We start from the raw sequence: 17,443 nt of genomic DNA, 5'->3' as shown, positions 1-17,443 counted from the left end.
AGCAGGCAGTGTCAGTTTGCATTTGGTAACTAAACTGCAATTTGGGTCAAGCAAACTGTAGCAAAAGCCAGAGTCCAACAAACAAAGCAAAGTTACTTTATGGAGAAAATTGAGTTTGGGAGCAGTTCTTTTGAAGGAAATATCATTGGGGAAAAGTGAGGGTGACAGTTTCTCATTGGCTGAGTTGTGGGGTAGTCTATTTCTTTTAGGAGCCGCAATGTATGGGTTGGTCAAAAAGTTTGTTGGACAGCTTACATCTTTTCCTGTTGGGCCCTGTAATTGACAATTCTTTCTGTAATTTACTGAGAGTGGTACCGAACTGTATGACAGCTCCCCCTTCTGGCCTCTCAACTCTATTTTGGTGAGGTTTCCCTTTACTGTATTAATTTTCACAACTTTGATCTATAGAAACCTTCAGGCAAAAAGAGTCTATTTCCTTCGAGAAAGTTTCTCTGTTAAAGGATGTTCCCCTTTGTTAGAAATATACGTTTTCACCCCGGAGTTAGACTTACTGAATGGGTAATTTTGTAGGTGGTGCTTTTTAGTCCCTTTTTAACAACCTTCAAAAGATTCTGATGTAAGTTAAAGACAGCCACTGTTGGAGAAGTTTTCTTCTTCAGATACATGAGCTGGCTGTGCAAGCTTGGGAGAAACTGGAGGACCGGGCTCCCCGGACTCTACTTCATCCGAGCGGCACTAGGACCCCGGTACCGGATACCAGGTCTCGCTACTGCCGTTGCGCCGGGGCGGGGTTGGCTTTCCGGGAGTGGGCCTCCCCCTCGACCCGCCCCTGGAGGCGGACCCGAGTTGACTTAAACTCCGGGGCCGAGAGGCGCTGCGTTTTCCCCGCTCGCCCAGGTTGGGTTCAGCTCCGGTAGGTAAGTGGGGACCTGGTTCCCGCCGGCACTCGCACGTTTCCTCGGGTTCTCGGCGCGGCGGGGTGGGGCACCGGCAGCCCAAGTGCCCGCAGGCGGGGGCTGGGTGTGCGGCGGCGAGTGCTTTTGTTCTGTGGTGGGGACTCAGCGGCAGCTCCGGGGGCTCGGGTCTCGGGCCAGCGGTGAGGGCTGGCCCGTCGGGCTCGGCTTGGTGCCCGCCCACCGCGCGGGGAGGGCCGGGAACCGGGGCGGATGTCGACCCCTAATCGGAGGGCGGCGCCTCGCCGGGTGTTTTCTGCAGAACGCCTTTCCTCACCATAGAGGTCGCGGGTGGCGACTGCGAGGACGCATTTTGTTAAACTGCAAGGCGATTGGTTAGACTGATGGATGTGAGAGTGGCTTATGTTTTTAATGATTTCCTGTCGCTGGCTTGAAAAAAAAAATCTTTGTTTTGAATTATTTTTCCAGTATTCCCTTCCTCCCCACCCCCATTAGGCCGAACCTCCCAAAACAAAATTGCTCAGCTTGCGTCTCCAAGTGGCCCGCAAACAACGTTTGTGCTGGAGTCGCTTTCCGTTCCTCAGCAGTAGTTAGTCCCTCGAGGCATTTTTAAATGCACAAATGCGTACCGATTTTAGATGTTCTCGAGGGATACGAATTTCCTAAGCAGATGTCCTTTGGGAACAGCAAGTTTTCAGAGAATGGTTCAGTGAAAACAATTTATTTGTAATATTTTAATGCTTGCCTTCAAAATAAAAAGAGTAGGTGAAGGGGATGAGCTGGGGTGCATTTAAATAGACGGGTCACGGAGCTTGTTCGGGGATTTTTCTGATTGATGCGTTAACTCTAAATCAGATGAGTTCTAATCGGTGTTAACATGAAAGAGTTACCGTTTTATTTTTTCCTGTGCAGTTGGATTCTCATTTACTAATTCGATAAAGAATTGTTAAGTTGAAAGTGTTCAGAGTGATAGAAGGAGTGGATCAGGAGGCGTGCAGTTGAATTATAACTTAAAAAGTAAATGGTAATTTACAGCAGACCCAGTTCTGTTTGTTACTTTGTCTTCTTAAGAATTCAGTAAGCTTAGTTTGCTTTTGATCCAGCCTTAACACAGTTTGAGCGGCAATGTCATATCAAGTAAGCAAATTAGTATGTATCTTTATTATAAGTTTAATATGAATTTTATATAAATAAAAATACAATTACAAATTTTATATTGAATTTATTGTCAATTATAAAATGTTTACTGCTGTCCCTAGGACCAAAGAAGTAAACACTGTGTGGAGTGGTACTGACAAGTTTGGAGGGAAATGGTAACATACAGTAATAAAGGAGTAATGTATTTAAAGGTAAGTGAGTCAGCTTTGAGTAGTCTACTCTAATTTATCTGTTATGGAACAGAATGATTAAGCTGAACCAGTATTGGTTCAGTATTAAACTACAATGGCTCAGACAGTAAAGAATCTACTTGCAATGCAGGAGACCTGGGTTCGATCCCTGGCTTGGAAAGATCCTCTGGAGAAGGGAATGGCTACCCACTCCAGTATTCTTGCCTGGAGAATTCTGTGGACAGAAGAGCCTGGCAGGCTACAGTACCTGGGGTCACAAATAGCTGGACAGCACTGAGCGGCTAAGACCACCACCAGCTTACAAAGGATTTGATGACAAAGTTTGAGGAGAAATAATACAGTTGACATAGCAAGGAATTCATATTATTCATCTTTACTAGAAAAGGAATAGATGATGGTCTAAATTACTGAGGAAGAGGTCTACTTAACATTATTCTCTACATGGTCTGTTTCTTATTTTATTATTCAAATTCATTTCTTGTGGCACATGGGATAAGGCAGCACAGAGCAGAATTCTGAGAGAACCGATCTCTAAAATAGGGACCTGTACAGCCAAAGTGATCATTTCTGGGGTGTCCATTCTGTAAACTCCCAAGTAGTATTAGGAAACTTGCTGTAATGATTTGAGACCATGGTCCCTGCAGTCACACTGCTGAGCATCAGATCTTGGCTCTTCCACTTACCATCTATGCAGCCTTGGGAGAATTATTAAACTTCTCTGTATCGGTTTCCTCATCGTTTGTAAAATAGAGATAACAATAGTATCAACCTCATGGTATTGTTACGGTAAGTTAATGAGTTTTGTAGATATAACACACTTGGAACAGCTCCTGGTAAATGGTAAGTACTTAATAAATTTTAGCTGTTGTCATGTTAGAGGAAATATATTTTATGGCCTGTCTTATAGGAGATGGTTCACTCATTTAAACTCTAAATCAGTTTATCAGCTTTGTGTTGATTAAACCCTTCCCTGTAGATCCTGTAAGTTCTATTTTTGTAAGGAAGTATCAGGCACAACTCTAGTTTTTACCTGCAGGCATGTTTGAAGTCAGTAATGCTTCTACAAAATTTTCCAGCCAGGGCAGATTTGTCCAAAAGCATTATGTTCCCTGTTCTGGATATACAGGACCCTTCTTCCCTGATAGCTCAGTTGGTAAAGAATCTGCTTGCAATGCAGGAGATCCTGGTTCAATTCCTTGGTCGGGAAGATCCACTGGAGAAGGGATAGGCTACCCACTCCAGTATTCTTGGGCTTCCCTTGTGGCTCAGCTGGTAAAGAATCCGCCTGCAATGTGGGAGACCTGGGTTTGATCCCTGGGTTGAGAAGATCCTCTGAAGAAGGGAAAGGCTACCCACTCCAGTACTCTGGCCTGGAGAATTCATTCCATGGACTGTATAGTCCATGGGGTTGCAAAGAGTTGGACAGGACCGAGTGACTTTCGCTTTCATTTTTGGAGAAGGAAATGGCAACCCACTCTAGTATTCTTGCCTGGAGAATTCCATGGTCAGAGGAGCCCAGCAGGCTACAGTCCATGGACTTGCAAGAATCGGACACCACTTAGCGACCAAACCACCACCACTTCCCATTTAGATTAGCAATGTTTTAGATGTGATAAAGTGCAAATGTTCAGTGCAAGTGATCCTACCTAATGTTTAAAAAGGATTTAGAAAGGTGAATTTCAGGAATTGCTTTTCATTTTAAATTAGTCATCTCTGCACCGCCACCCTTAGCCCCACAAAGGCATATTCTGTGTGAAACAGGCTCAGAAAACATTCAATTTGAGACTTTTATGTAGTTCCTCCATTGTGTATGACTCTGTGACCCATGCTCTGCAGCATCCAAGCTTCCTTTTCGTTCACTATCTCCTGAGTTTGCTCAAATTCATGTCCACTGAGTCCAGTGATGCCATCCCAACTATCTCATCCTTTCGTGCCCCCTTAACCAGACAGTTTACCAACCCAATCTATTGAAATGCAAATTAAAATGTACTTTGTAATAAACCTTGTAAAGAAGTATCTTATGGACCTTTGAAGAATTCTAAGTGCTTTGTTGTTGAGAGACAGCTCTGTGGTATGTCCATCCTTAATATCATAAGAGTGCTTATAAACTGAGGGGCAGTGTTAGAGGCTAGCCTGTTGTAAATGTCTCAAGTGAAACATATATGTAATGATTGCAGAGATTTTGTGACAATCACCAAGATTCTCTTGAGGTGTATTAAATTGCAGGGCTTCACTTGTAAATGAAAACTGTGTCCAGTACTTTGTCCACCTGATGTGAAGAACTGACTCATTGGAAAAGACGCTGATGCTGGGAAAATTGAAGGCAGGAGATGGTTGGATGGCATCACCAACTCGATGGACATGAGTTTGAGCAAGCTCTGGGAGTTGGTGATGGACAGGGAAGCCTGATGTGCTGCATTCCATGGGGTCTCCCAGAGTCAGACACAACTGAGCAACTGAACTGAAATCACTTGTAAATAAAATCTTGTGGTTAAAATCGCAGAGTATTATAAGGAATTATTGCATTTTCCAGTTAGGTTTTAAAAAACAAACAGTCATAAGCAAGTTTTTAGTTTTTAAGCTCCCAAAGAGAATTTATTGGGTCATATAACTTAAAGAGTTCCATGTGGCTTGACTTTCAGGTTTGACTGGATCCAACATTTGAATCTGAAAGTTTTAAAGACTTGAAACACTGTCTTTGAGATCTGCTCTCTGCTTTGGCATTGACTTCATTCTCAGGCACACATCCCTTCATTGGATAGCCCTAACATCTCCATGTATATGATCAGTCAGCTTCAACTTGTACAGAATATGCCTTTGGTCTGTGTGCTCTGCCAAAAGCCTGTACTTCATTGTGTCATGTGCCCATGTCTGTGCTAATAACTGGGAAAAAAATTTTTTAAGCTACAGTTTAGAGATATAATTCATATGTCATTCATGCAATTCAGTTTATCCATTTACCATGTACAGTGGTTTTGCATATACTCAATACAATGTAACTAATACCATAGTCACTTTTGGAACATTTTCTTGACCCCGGAAAGAATCTCTGTACTCATTAACGGACACTCTCCATTCTACCCATCTGCAGGCAACCATTTAATTAATCTAGTTTGTCTCTAGATTTGTGTATTCTGAACATTTCTTATAGATGAAGTCATAATATGTGGTCTCTTATGACCCTGAACACCTTGCATGAGGTTTTCAAGATGCGTTCATATTGAAGCATATGTCTTTCCTTCCTTTCTATTGCAAAGTAGTAATTCCATTGTATGAATATACCTCATTTTGTTTTCCTTTCATCAGTTCACACACATTTGGATCGTTTATGCTTTTTGGATTCTCTGAATGATGTTGCTGTGAGCATTCGTGTACAAGTGTTTGTATGGACATGCATTTTCAGTTCTCTTAGGTATATACCTGGGAGTGGAACTGATCTGTCTTATCATTTGGTGACTATATTTGGCCTTTTGAGAAATTGCCAGATTTTTTTGGCCATACCTTGTGGTATGCAGGATCAGGGATCAAACCTGTGCCCCCTGCAGTAGAAACACAAAGTCTTAATCACTGGATTGCCAGGAAAGTCCCTGCCAGACTATTTTTGATGAACCATGTACATTGTCAATAGCAACATATAGGAATTTTAGTTTGTCCACATGCTTACCACACTTGTGTTTTTGGTTACAACTATTATAGTGAGCATTAAGTGGTATCCTGTGATTTTATTGCTTTACCATGGTAGTTGACAACCCACTCCAGTATTCTTGCCTGGAGAGTCCTGTGGACGGAGGAGCCTGGTGGGCTGCTGTCCATTGGGTCACACAGAGTCGGACATAGCTGAAGTGACTGCATGCATTGGAGAAGGAAATGGTAACCCACTCCAGTATTCTTGCCTGGGAGTTCCATGGACAGAGGAGCTACAATCCACAGACTACAGTCCGTGAGGGTTGCAAAGAGTTGGACACAACTGAGTGACTAACACTGTCACCATTTCTTTGTATATTCTGGATTCTGGTTTCTTGCTAGTGATCATGGTGAGGATTTGTTCTTGGTTTCTGTTCCATTGATTAGTGTCTATCCTAATTCAGTCCCACATGGCTTTTTTAACTGTAGTTTTGTAGTTTAAGTTTAAAAATTGGGAGGTGTGAGTCCTTCAATATATTATACTCTTTTTCAAAATGAATTTTAGGATTGGGTTCTCAATTTCTGCAAAGAAGTCATGTGGAACTTCGGTAAGGGTTGTCCTGAATCAGTAGATCAATTTGAGAAGTATTGCCTGCCACTTTGAGAGTGTCTGAATGTGGCATACTTTTCCACTCATTCATTTAGGTCTTTAGTTTCCTTTGAAGTTATATAATTTATGTATAATAATTTCTGTAAATTTTCCACATTTGTTCAATTTATTCCAAAGTGTTTCATTCTTTTGCTGTTAACTGTAAATACATTTGATTTTTGTATATTGAGCTTGTACTAGGCAACCTAGTCAAAGTAGTTCTGTTAGTTTTTTTAGTGGATTCCTTATAATTTTCGATATACAAGATGATGCCATATGCAAGTAAAGGTAGTTTACTAGGTAGAGGGAAAACATTCAGGCTTTAAAGCTGTGGCTTTTTTTTTAGATGTCTTATTAAATTGATGAAGTTCCCCCTTTGTTCTAGTTGTAGTGTTTTTATGTGAAAGGATGTTGGATTTTAGGATGCATTTAATTTCAGTCATGTTAGATGCTTTTTATACCTCCATTTCAGATGGTCATGTGGTTTGTGTCCTTTATTGTATTGATGTGTTACAGGATATTGGCTCTACATTAAAAAAAAGAAAAGTCAGTCTTGTATTTCTGGGATAAGTCCCATTTCATTATGGCATATCATTATTTTTATATGCTGTTATCTTTGTTTTGCTAGCATTTTGTTGAAGATTTTTCCATCTATATTCATAATAAATTGGTCTGTAGTTTTACTGTTTGTTTTTTCCCCCTTTTCTGCTTTTGGTATCCTTAGTTTTCTTTTACATTAAGTCGCCATCCCTTGACCTTTTCTCATGACCCCCAACCATTTTACAGTGGACCAGATGTAGGGCTAAAGTTTAATGATCACCAGTTGTTTTTCTCTCAGGCATATGGAACAGAAGTTAATTACTACCCTTTCCTGGATCTAAGAGCTGATAATTTATCAGACCAAGGACACATTCCTCTGAGAGCCAGGAATTTGAGACAAAGGATATAGTTTTAGGTTAAGGAGTGGGATGATTGTTGAAACAGGCTGAGGTCTCAGAGTTCCTATACTAACTCCCTAATGATTTCTACCTTAGTATTTTACAAGATGATGGAAATCTCCAGTGGGTCACTGCTTCATTAGGTCCCTAAAGAGTCACTGCCACAAATTCTATCAGGTTTTACTGTTTCCTTCTATACAATCATGTTATTTGACAAAGTGCTGTGGCTCAGGTGCATGGGACTGTTCACTTTATATCACATTCTTTCTCATGCAGCAGAATTTGAATGGCTCCCCCATGCTTGCTGGAGAAGGAAGACAGTACTGATCAGGGGATTGGGGGTGCATAGAAGTCATTGATTTACTCTAGACTGTTACCACTATCTTCAACATAGCTGCAGGCCAAATGAAAATCTTAATTATAAGGACACTTGGAAACTCAGCAGCTGCTGATTCGGGGAGTGGATGTCCTTGGAGCTGTGTCCTTGGAGCTGTGTCCTTGGGCAAAGCCCTGAAAACCTCATCCTATTAGTCATGATTTCTCATGGTTTTCTGATTAAGGGGAAGCAGAACTCTCTTGTATAAATTTTCTAGAATGTAGTTTTGGCTCTGAATTTAACTGTTTGCTGGATCTGTCATCCTTTACTTGACCCTGCTGAAGATAAGGTAGATTATGTCCTGTATGTCTCTTCTGGTACTTGGGGGTCTCTTTGCATCGTTAATGTCAACCTCTGGTTTTATAAAATCTGGATCTTAACCCCATGACAACAAAATGCCTCCATTGCAGTTCTTAGAATCCTGTCAACAACCTGGGACTACCAAAGCAATCACTATAATGTGCCTGTAATGGCAGGAATAATTAACAGTAAAAGATTATATCAGTTGTCCCTTTAGAGGCATTTCGTCATAACTTTATGGGAGCTGAATGGTGAACCTTAGTGGCCTCTGGGACATATTGGGAGCCTGGTTATGGCCTGATCATCATCTTGCTGGGACTTACTGTCTAGTCATCCTTACTCAGTGTTAACTAAGTGGAAATATACTTAAATAAGAGGTTGAGTGCCAGAGAATTTGCTTTTGAACTGTGGTGTTGGCGAATATTCTTGAGAGTCCGTTGGACTGTAAGATCAAACCTAAAGGAACTCCTAAAGGAAATAACCCTGAATATTCATTGGAAGGACTGATACCAAAGCTGAAGCTCCAATACTTTGGCCAACTGATGCGAAGAGCTGACTCATTAGAAGAGACCCTGATGTTGTGAAAGATTGAAAGCAGAGAGGACAAGGGGACAACAGAGGATGAGATGGTTGGAGGGTATCACCGACTCAGTGGACATGAGTTTGAGCAAACTCTAGGAGATGGTGAAGGACAGGGAAGCCTGGCGTGCTGCAGTCCTTGGGGTCGCAAAGAGTCAGACACCACTGAGTGACTGAAGAGGGCATCTGATTGAGTTGACCTGTGCTTCTGAATCCCGTTTGGAACTGGATACCTGAAAGACTGGAGAGCAGGGATGGACGTGAACAGCTTCACCTTGGTGCTCTGGTGACCTTTCTTTTGTAGGGCCTCACAGGAAAGCTTTGTTTAATCTCAGGCCACTGATACTTTGACAAGACACCCCACAGGTCCCCCTGGTACAGACATTGATAAGCAGCTTCCTGAAAAATGGAACAAGGTGATTCTCTCTGCCTCCCTTGATTCAGTTGCACCAAAGACTTGACAGCCTCCTTCCCTTTGGGGTATAGCTGCAGGCTATGAAATGACTGCAGTTTAGAATTCTCAGCAGTCTGTTTTCTCATCCGCCTCTGTATTGCCTTATGGGCCTAAGGACACTGATGTTGGTTTTGCTATTTACGTTAGAAAAAACACTTCATAAGAATCCATTCAGTCTTAATCTGCTTTCTTTCTGCAGTAGCGTAGAAAGCCAGCCTAAAAGCCAGGACAGTGGGACTTCCAGCCCTGCCAGCCCTGGCCCTTCTGCTTAGGACTGCTTGGCTTCATGCATTTGTTGTAACCATTAAATGTGACAGTGCATTCAAAGCATTCAGTACAGTTGACATAAATTTCAAAGGTTAGCTCTTACTAATTATAGAGTTGTATTATAAAATGTAAAATTTAGGATAGTCTATTCTTGAAAGCCTAATTCAAGGACAGGGACACAAAAAGCCAGACCTGAAATAGCTTGAATAAATCTTGATGCTTTAGAATTCCTCAGAAGTGGGTTTTATATTTGCTGGTATTTGTGGTTTCGTTGAGTTTTTTTAAAGTATCTATACCTTTTTCCATTGCAGATCAGTTTTTAAATGAAAAATACTAGTTTTCCTCAATTTAACCACATCAGGGGACTCTCCAAAGAAACAGAAGCAGAATGAAAGCTATAAGGAAAAGGTCCAATTTAAAATACCAGAACAGATACAAGTGTTTTTGAGGTATGAGAAGAGTATCATATTTTTTTAAGAAATCTATATTTTTGAGGTATTGGAATGCTGACAGATGAAATCATGCAATGTTTATGGTTGACACAGATGTGAAGGGAGGGGTGGAGACTTTCCCATCTATAACTTTAAATAGGGATTTCTCTAACTTGGTCTTCAGCAGTTATTATTTATTCATTTGACAAACATTTATCAAAGCTTGCTAGACAACTACTATAGATATGTATCCTTTTAAAAATATTTCTTGGCCACACAGCACTGCATGTGGGATCCTAGTTCCCTGACCAAAGATCCAACCTGTGACCTCTGCCATGGAATCATGGAGTCTTAACAAGTGAAGCCCAGGGAAGCCCTTATATATGCATCTTTTAGGTTACCCTGAAACAGCCTTTTCAAAAACCCATCTCTCTTGATTTTAATAGCTTTATCTTTCACTATGATAATGTTCCAGTTTCTTTGATAAATTAATGGTTACCCTTGCATGTAAAATGATTATTCATGTGGCCTAATTTGTCCTCTCATGTTCTGTTTCTACTATTTTGTATAACCTAAAGTAGGCCTAGCCATGAGAAACCATAAAAGATCCATTTCAGTAGAGCTCTTTCTGTTGGTGGTTGTATGTGCTTGTGCGTAAGATAGGTGTTAATATGATTATTCTTTAAAGGTATGATTTTTAGGTTATTTTTTGGTTTGTAATTTTCTGTGATAAGGCTGCTTTTAAAATAAAGGAGGCTTTCCAGTTAAACCATGTTCTTTGCTTTGTATGGATATAGAATATTTTTAAAATATTTACAAGTCTTAATGTTAGTGAGGTCTTCATGAAAATTTTATGTGGAAATGCACAGGCATTGTTACATTTAGTCTACTGCAGCCATTGACTTCTCTTCTTTTTCCTGCTTCACAAATTGATCTTAATTTTGCAGTTTACAGCTTGCTGTTCATTACTTACTCGGCCACGGATTTTAGTGACTTGCTTTCCTCCCACTTTTTCTCAGACCAAGTAATACTAATAATATGTAAGATTTAAATGTAGGGATCGTCAAAGCTAAATTTTTATCTGTTTTCAGGATAAAAGTTTTTTTTTAATTAAGACATTTGAAAGATTTTTTTTTTTTGTAATGACACACAGAACATTTCCATGGATTCTCTTTGAAATAGGAGTATATGAATTACGACTGTGAACCACCCCCCGCCAGTGTAGACCCCCTAGCGCTTTATCAATATCAACACACCCGGACTGCTTGCCTCCCGTCCTGGTGAGGGCCACCTCACCTTATCAGCATCAACAGATTAATATTGCTTGTTCTCCAAACTGTAAAACCGACATTCAGATGGGTGTGTTAGTAGAGCCAAACTTTGTGCCAGCTATATCAAGGATCATTATTTAGGGCTTGCTAATTTACCTATAGCTATTCATAGCTAGGAGCATTCCCTACAGCAGAGTATAAACATGTAGAGCTAGGTGGCTTGCTGGCATGTGCACCCATCACTAGACTGCTTGCTGACCCTTTTACCACTTGACAAAAGTACCTGAACTGTTGAACCTAATCTATAGTAACTGCCAGAGAGCAGACAACCTTAAAACTACAAAGCATCCAATGGACAGCTGTGTACTACAACCTAAGGTACTATAGTTTTTAAAATTTTTAAAAATCTCCACTATAAACTAGAAAGGTGGGAGTGTATAGTATGTTCAAAACTCCTATTTCCTTGTGTGTGTTTTTTTTCCCTGCCAATTCTGTTCATTATCAAAAGTGGGGAATTGAAGTCTTTGACTTTGGTGAATTGCCTGTTTTTGACTTGTCTATGTTTTACTTACGTTTTAATGCTCTCTGAAGTACATATACATAGTTGTTACATATTGGTGGATTGACCCTTTTATGGTTATAAAATGTCCCTCTTTATGTAGAGAAAAATTTTTTGTTTTAGTCTTTTTTCTGATAATGTATATAGTTATTCTGCCTTTCTTGTGGTCTTTTTTATCTTTGAATCAAAGGTATACCTATTGAAATATATAGTTGGCTAGCCCTTTTAAAATAATCTGACATTCTGTCATTTGAATTGTTTAATCCACTCACTTTTAGTGCAATTGTTAATATAGTTGGATTTATATCTGCTGTTTATACTTTTTTTCTGTCTCGTGTTTTTGTTTCTCAGTATTTTCTTTTGCATTAAGTGAATATTTTCTAATGTATCATTTTAGCTGCTTTAATAATTTTTTCAATGTATATTTTAAAAGTTATTTTATAAAAGCACAGATGACTTTTGAAAGTCATTTTTGGGGGCTTCCCTGGTGACTCAGTGTTAAAGAATCCAATGCAGGAGATGTGGATTCAGTCTCTGGTCTGGGAAGAACCCACATGCTACAGAGTAACACGTGAGAAAGTTTCCGTACGGGCCATGGAAAACATCTTTCACAAATTCTAGAAGCCCTATGACTAGCCTATGTGCATCACAGATTTTGAGCCTGTGCTCTGAAGTCCAGGAGCAGCAACTGCCCAGCCCATGCGCTGCAGCTACTGAAGCTTGCGTGCCCTGGAGCCCATGCTGCACAAGAGAAGCTACCACAATGAGAAATCCAAGCACTGCAACTAGACAGTAGCCCCCTCACCACAAATAGAAAAGAGCCCTTGCAGCAACAAAGACATACCATAGCCAAAAACAATAAAGAAAATTATCTTTAAAAACCATTTTTGTTTCTATCTTTAAGGGTGTTAAGTAAGCATCCTAAAATCTGATTTGTTGTATTTGTCATTTTATATTATTTTAATGCCATAGCTCAAGGCAGCCATGTGGGATCTTAGTTCCCTGACCAGGTATCAAACCTAGGCCCCAAACAGCGAAAGTGCTGTCCTAACATTTGGACCACAGGGAATTCCCAGAGGTAGGATTTTAAATACAGAGATTTGATACTGTAAATACAGATTACATTTACAAGGCTGTGATATTATAGATTTGGTGATAGTATGGTGGCAGATAGTGCTATTTTTTTTTCCCCCTCTGAAATATAAGCCCCTGAGTAGCGGGAGCAGGTTTATGGGTTGGTGTCTCTGGGGAGCAGGGAGGAGAGAATAGTGGGAAAAATAAAACTACTTTAGAATTTCAGCAAAATAAAATAGAATTATTGTTCACCTGTTGATGTTTATATAAACTCATTCCGTTGGCTTGTGTGATTTCCCCCCCGTCCCAGATAACTTTGACTACTCCTGTGCAGAGAGGCTCTTAAAGTTCAGCCTTCGTTGGAATTTGTTAGGTAAGTGCCATGGCTGTCACAAGTTGGGGGTGATCAGAGGGTATGGAGATTTGGGGGCAAAAGTTTTTTTCCAAGAAAAAGTTAAATGATACACCATTGAAATCCTGACTCTGGTAATCTCCATTAAAATATATTTTGAAATATCTAAGAATGTATTATATCCAGAAGTAGAAACTGTAGTCAGGAAAAAGATCAGAAAACTTCGAACTCCTTCCGTTTTGTGGGGGGTGGGTGGCACACCAAGCAGCATGTAGGATCTTGGTTCCCAGACGAGGGATGGAGCTTGCAGCCCTACAGTGGAAGTGCAGAGTCTTCACCTTTGGACTCCCAGGAAATTCCCGTAACTCCTTCTAATTTAATTAGTTCAATGTTGAGTTTTTCTGTGCCAGCACGAGAGGTGGAGTGGGGGAGGAAATCCGACAACCCCAAATTACTCGTAAAGAGCATTTTTCTTCCTACCCATAGGCTCTTTTGGAGAAAGGATTGGCAGTCCACTCCAGAATTCTTGCCTGGAGAATCCCATGGACAGAGGAGCCTAGTGAGCCACAGTCTGTGGGGTTGCAAAGAGTCGGACACAACAGAGGGACTAATGGTACACTACTATAGGCTCTTATTAGCCTGCCAGGACTGCTCTGACAAAATGACCACAGTTTCGTCATTTTTTTCACCAGCTGAGCTTAAACAATAAATTTCTTACAGTTCTAGAGTCTGGAAGTCTAAGATAAAAGTTTCTGGTTTCTTCTGAGGTCTCTCTTCTTGGCTTGTAGACAGCTATCTGTTTATGTCTCCTTACATGGTCTTTTCTTGTGTGTGCACGTTCAGTTCGGTTCAGTCGCTCAGTCGTGTCCGACTCTTTGCGACCCCATGAATCGCAGCACGTCAGGCCTCCCTGTCCATCCCCAGCTCCTGGAGTTCACTCAGATTCACGTCCATCGAGTCCGTGATGCCATCCAGCCATCTCATCCTCTGCCGTCCCCTTCTCCTCCTGCCCGCAATCCCTCCCAACATCAAAGTCTTTTCGAATGAGTCAGCTCTTCGCATGAGGTGACCAAAGTACTGGAGTTTCAGCTTTAGCATCATTCCTTCCAAAGAACACCCAGGGCTGATCTCCTTTAGGATGGACTGGTTGGATCTCCTTGCAGTCCAAGGGTCTCTCAACAGTCTTCTCCAACACCACAGTTCAAATGCATCAATTCTTTGGTGCTCAGCCTTCTTCACAGTCCAACTCTCACATCCATACATGTCTACTGGAAAAACCATAGCCTTGACTAGATGGACCTGTGTTGGCAAACTAATGTCTCTGCTTTTGAATGGGCTATCTAGGTTGGTCATAACTTTTCTTCCAAGGAGTAAGCGTCTTAATTTCATGGCTGCAATCACCATCTGCAGTGATTTTGGATCCCCAAAAAATAAAGTCTGACACTGTTTCTACTGTTTCCCCATCTGTTTCCCATGAAGTGATGGGACCGGATGCCATGATCTTTGTTTTCTGAATGTTGAGCTTTAAGCCAAACTTTTCACTCTCTCACTTTCATCAAGAGACGTTTTAGTTCCTCTTCACTTTCTGCCATAAGGGTGGTGTCATCTGCATATCTGAAGTTATTGATATTTCTCCTGGCAATCTTGATTCCAGCTTGTGTTTCTTCCAGTCCAGCATTTCTCATGATGTACTCTGCATAGAAGTTAAATAAGCAGGGTGACAATATACAGCCTTGACGTACTCTTTTTCATATCTGGAACCAGTCTGTTGTTCCCTGTCCAGTTCTGTTGCTTCCTGACCTGCATACAGATTTCTCAAGAGGCAGGTTAGGTGGCCTGGTATTCCCATCTCTCTCACAATTTTCCGCAGTTTATTGTGATCCACACAGTCAAAGGCTTTAGCATAGTCAGTAAAGCAGAAATAGATGTTTTTCTGGAACTCTCTTGCTTTTTCCATGATCCAGCAGATGTTGGCAATTTGATCTCTGGTTCCTCTGCCTTTTCTAAAACCAGCTTGAACATCAGGAAGGTCACGGTTCACGTATTGCTGAAGCCTGGCTTGGAGAATTTTGAGCATTACTTTACTAGCATGTGAGATGAGTGCAATTGTGCAGTAATTTGAGCATTCTTTGGCATTGCCTTTCTTTGGGATTGGAATGAAAACTGACCTTTTGCAGTCCTGTGGCCACTGCTGAGTTTTCCAAGTTGGCTGGCATATTGAGTGCAGCACTTTCACAGCATCATCTTTCAGGATTTGAAATAGCTTAACTGGAATTCCATCACTTCCAATAGCTTTGTTCGTAGTGATGCTTTCTAAGGCCCACTTGACTTCACATTCTAGGATGTCTGGCTCTAGATGAGTGATCATACCATCGTGATTATCTGGGTCGTGAAGATCTCTTTTGTACAGTTCTTCTGGGTATTCTTGCCACCTCTTCTTAATGTCTTCTGCTTCTGTTTGGTCCAGACCATTTCTGTCCTTTATCGAGCCCATCTTTGCATGAAATATTCCCTTGGTATCTCTAATTTTCTTGAAGAGATCTAGTCTTTCCCATTGTGTGCATGTACCTGGTGCCTTTCTTGTAAGGTCACTAATCCTGTTGGATTAAGGTCCTAACCCTTTTGACCTCATTTAACCTTGCCTTCCTGAGAGCCGTATCTCCAAATACGTATCTCCATATCCTCACACTGGAGGATATGACTTCAATATATGAATTTAGAGGGGACAGAATTCAGCCTGTAACAGTGTCCTACCCCCCCAAGCTCACATAAGAAATAGGGAATTATTGGGAATTCACCACCAATATTTTCAGTACTGCTGTTTGTTTATGGCTGCACTGGGTCTTCTGGCTGTGAATGGGATTTCTCTAGTTGTAGTGTGCGGCCTTCTCATCACGGTGGATTCTCTTATTGCAGACCATGGACTCTGGGTATGCACGGGCTCAGAAGTTGCAGTGCATGGGCTTCGTTCCCCTGTGGCATGTGGAATTTTCCTACATCAGGGATCAAACTCCTTTCCCTGCATTGGCAAGTGGATTTTTAACCACTGGACCACTAGGGAAGTCTTAAAGCTTTTTAGTTTGTATTATACTTCTCCCTGGTCACTTGTCTTATTCAAGGAGCTTTGCTGAGAGAAGGCCTGTGAGGAAAATATAGCTCTTTCTTCTTAGCACCTGTTTTTAAACCAAAATATATGCTGTCTTGATGGATACGGATAATCTGGTTCCCTGACAAATTAAAATCTCTAAGAGAGGAGGTTTCTTTAGTACCTTGATCAAATGACAGGTCAGGACATACAGATTTCACAAGGCCTTGAAAGGCTCCCTCCTATTACATTGTGTGCGTGAGTGAGTCAGTCATGTCTGACTCTTCATGATCCCATGAACTGCAGCCCACCAGTCTCCTCTGTCCATGAAGTTCTCTAGGGCAAGAATACTGGAATGGGTTGCTATTCCCTTCTCCACGGATCTTCCCAACCCAGGGATTGAACCTGGGTCTCTTGCATTTCATGCAGATTCTTTACCCTCTGAACCATCAGGAAAGACTATTTAGTTATGAGCAAATACAAAAGTAAACATATATATTCCCAAGAATAATACACATAAAACCAAAACTTGTTCCTTCTTCAATCTAGTTTGAGTGCACTATGATCCATAATGTCATAGGTCTAAAAGATCTACAGATTGTTTTGGACATTCTACATAACTGATATGAATCGTTTGTTGTATATTTTCCTTCTCAATTCTTAACACTTTTTATGATCTTCAGTGCAACAATGAACAGCAGTGGGTGATAGTGGCGCCTTTATTTAAATTGTTTTATTACTAATAACATTACTGTTTGCTAGTCTAAATTTTTTAAAAGTTACCATTTATCAAAATTAAGGAAACTTCTGTTTTTTGTTTCATACAATTGTCCTTTTAATGAATTTTATCAACTGTTCTTAGTTCAGTTGCCCAGTTGTTTCTGTTTGAGACCCCATGGACTGTCGCACGCCAGGCTTCCCTGTCCATCACCAACTTCCAAAGCTTGCTCAAACTCATGTCTGTCAAGTTGGTGATACCATCCAACCATCTCATCCTCTGTTGCCCCCTTCTCCTTCTGCCTTCAATCTTTCCCAGCGTGAGGGTCTTTTCCAATGAGTCAGTTCTTTGTATCAGGTGTCTTGGTTGGTCATAGCTTTTTTTCCAAGGAATAAGTGTCTTTTAGTTTTGTGGCTGCAGTCACCATCTGCAGTGATTTCGGAGCCCAAGAAAATACAGTCTGTCACTGTGTCCTAAGCTCACATTTTGCTTAGGATTGTTGTGTTTGTTTCTGAGAGATTGACATCTTAATTGTCTTTCTT

At 40.9% G+C, this 17,443-nt stretch overlaps 1 protein-coding gene across 11 annotated transcripts in view; it reads left to right on the top strand.

Annotated features, from left to right (window-relative positions):
- The first annotated feature begins 579 nt into the window (after positions 1-579).
- The window catches only part of RESF1 (retroelement silencing factor 1), a 31,817-nt gene continuing 14,953 nt past the window's right edge, over positions 580-17,443 (top strand). For 3 of the 11 annotated variants that reach the window (XR_011256106.1, XM_069585395.1, XM_069585386.1), the window contains exons 1-3: positions 580-878; positions 2,135-2,224; positions 13,057-13,119. The gene's annotated coding sequence lies outside the window, so the exon portion shown is untranslated. Of the gene's footprint in view, positions 879-2,134; positions 2,225-9,722; positions 9,861-10,995; positions 11,123-13,056; positions 13,120-17,443 lie in introns of those variants that run through there. The other 8 variants (XM_069585387.1, XM_069585389.1, XM_069585388.1 and 5 more) reach the window with 8 other exon arrangements.

The sequence above is a fragment of the Ovis canadensis genome, chromosome 3 (genome assembly GCF_042477335.2).
Source record: "Ovis canadensis isolate MfBH-ARS-UI-01 breed Bighorn chromosome 3, ARS-UI_OviCan_v2, whole genome shotgun sequence".
Classification (NCBI taxonomy): Eukaryota; Metazoa; Chordata; class Mammalia; order Artiodactyla; family Bovidae; genus Ovis; species Ovis canadensis.
Note: the sequence above shows the minus strand (reverse complement) of the source record. Positions and strands in the feature narration are given on the sequence as shown.